The sequence below is a fragment of the Gekko japonicus genome, unplaced genomic scaffold, assembly GCF_001447785.1.
Source record: "Gekko japonicus isolate JY-2015 unplaced genomic scaffold, Gekko_japonicus_V1.1 scaffold2362, whole genome shotgun sequence".
NCBI classification, from domain to species: Eukaryota; Metazoa; Chordata; class Lepidosauria; order Squamata; family Gekkonidae; genus Gekko; species Gekko japonicus.
The window spans coordinates 26,875-29,465 of record NW_015174342.1 but is presented as its reverse complement, the minus strand read 5'-3'; the positions used below and the strand labels follow the sequence as shown (position 1 = coordinate 29,465).

The 2,591-nt window shown below is 47.9% G+C and overlaps 1 protein-coding gene across 1 annotated transcript in view; it reads right to left on the bottom strand.

The window, feature by feature from the left end:
• The window catches only part of PPP2R2C (protein phosphatase 2 regulatory subunit B, gamma), a gene marked incomplete at its 5' end in the record, with an annotated part of 28,983 nt that overhangs the window by 7,381 nt on the left and 19,011 nt on the right, over window positions 1-2,591 (bottom strand). The window lies entirely within an intron of this gene.

Below are 2,591 nucleotides of genomic sequence, written 5' to 3'. Positions count from 1 at the left end.
CTCTGTATCCCACAGTGGCCAGAAATACCAGTGCCATCAGGAGGTCCAGCAGTGGGGCCAGGACATTAGAAGCCATCCCACTGTTGACCCCCCCCAAGCACCAAGAAGACAGAGCATCACTTGCCCCAGAGTCCCTATCTATACCTTGTGGCTAATAGCCACTGATGGACCTCTGCTCCATATGCTTATCTAATTCCCTTTTGAAGCCGTCCATGCTTGTAGCTGCCACCACTTCCTGTGGCAGTGAATTCCAAGTGTTAATCACTCTTTGGGTGAAGAAGTACTTCCTTTTATCCGTTCTAACCCGACCGCTCAGCAATTTCATGGAGTGCCCACGGGTTCTTGTATTGTGAGAAAGGGAGAAAAGTACCTCTTTCTTTACCTGCTCTTTCCCATGCATAATCTTATAAACCTCGATCATGTCACCCCTCAGTCGTCTTTTCTCCAAGCTAAAGAGCCCTAAGCGCTTTAACCTTTCCTCATAGGGAAAGTGTTCCAACCCTTTTATCATTCGGGTTGCTCTTTTCTGCACTTTTTCCAAAGCTATAATATCCTTTTTAAGGTGTGGTGACCAGAATTGCACACAGTATTCCAGATGAGGTCGCACCATTGATTTATATAGCGGCATTATGATATTGGCTGATCTGTTTACAATACCCTTCCTAATAATCCCCAGCATAGCATTGGCCTTCTTTATTGCAGTCACACACTGTCTCGACATTTTCAGTGAGTTATCTACTACAACTCCAAGATCTCTCTCTTGATCAGAGGTAGGGTAGGGTGAAAGCTGGGGAAAAGCCCCACAATTGCCTCTTCACATGGAATACTGTGGCAATTCACCTTAAAAGTCCACCAATCCCTGTGATTTAGGCCTCATGCAAATCTAAGGGATTATCAGCCAACCAGAGCTCATGGAACTCCCCTGGATGGGAGGGGCTGAGCCAGCCTCAGTTTAAAAAGGGGGAAGAGACACACACCCCCCAGAAAGGGAATTTTGTGGCTCTGGACAGGAGCGTCAGCTTAGCCAGGCCTTTATTGGGCTTTTTAGTTAGGGTTTGCGGAGTCAGTTAAGGGAAGCAAGCTTATTTTAGGTGGTGATAATAAGCATCCTGTTCAGGGCCCGGCCATTCCTGCCTGGTGTGTGTCGGCAGGCTCTGTGGCCAGGTGTGCTCTGGGAGAGAAAAGAGCACCTGAGTTATCCACACATCAGATTTATAAACACTTTACTTTCTGTTACATCACCCTGTGCTGTTCATCTCCTTCTGTGTCTTGCCCGTCGAGTCGAAACGCCAAGCAGCAGGGGGTCTCCGTTCACCTGGCACAGAAGGACAGCCTCCGTCTGGCAGGTTTCCAAATAAGAGACCTTTGGGGAGAACACCGCTTTACACGCTACCGATCTTTATTTTAAAGCTTGTGTCCTCCTTTTTGTCTGATGTTGGGCAGTTGGGGCATAAAGAATCTCTGCGAGAGGCCAGAGTGGGGGGCCGGACAGTCCTCGGCCTGGAAAGCAGGTTCAACAGAGCCCTCCCCCCCTTCCCCCCATGGCCACCACACGACCTCCTCCTCTTTTGCCAGTTAGGAGACCGAAGGAGCAGCTGCCAGGCTCTCCTTTCAGAAGCAAGGGATACGGGGCAGTCTGAATTCGTCTGCAGCGGGAGGCTGCAGTCTTGTATATGAGGAAAAGACTCTTTCAGCCATGCACCTGCAGAGCATTTCAGACAGGCACTAAGGTACTCCTCAGAGTTTAACTACGGACATGGAATTAAAAAGAGCATTTCTCAAACATTTTTGACAGCTGTCAATCCTGAGGATCTGGGTGTAGTGCCAAGTTGAGGACGCACAAACACACATTCCTAGGGACCTCCAGGGTCATCTAGTCCAACTCCCTGCACAATGCAGGAAATTCACCAGTACCTCCCCCAGACCCACACACACCCAGTGACCACTGTTCCACGCCAAGAAGATGATGAAAATTCCTTGGTTTTCCCACATGTGGATAGCCTTGAATTAATCTAATTTGCTTTCAGTTTATTACTCCTCCATCTGGTCATCACAATCAATTTTTATATGCAAACAAGAGTATCAAAATATGTACAAGAATGGGAAGGACCTAGGAAGTATCCATTACTATTGTGACAGAACCCTATCATTGTAAGATACCCCTTTTGTGTTCACCAGATTCCCTGTCTCCTCTTGTTCGCGGCTCCAAATAGGATCTATTTATTTATTTGTTTATAACATTTATTCCCCTTCTCCTGGAGAAGAAAATGGCTGCTTTGGAAGGTGGGCTGCCTGGTATTATGCCCTCCCTAAACCCCAGTCTCTCAGGCTCCACCCTCAAATCTCCAGCGTTGACAACCCTGCATCACCAGCTGGGCCTGGAAGTGTGTGGGTGTGGGAGGGGATGGGTGTACTCTGCTTGAATTGTCCACGGACTGAGCTACATCTTCAGACAAACCACCAAATTAAAGCTATTTTGGGTTAAACCAAGGCTAATAGCAGGGGTCGTTTCGTAGAAAAAGAGCTAGGGGAACTCATTAGCATAACTCATTAGCATATGCCACACCCCCTGACATCACCGGAAGTGTGTC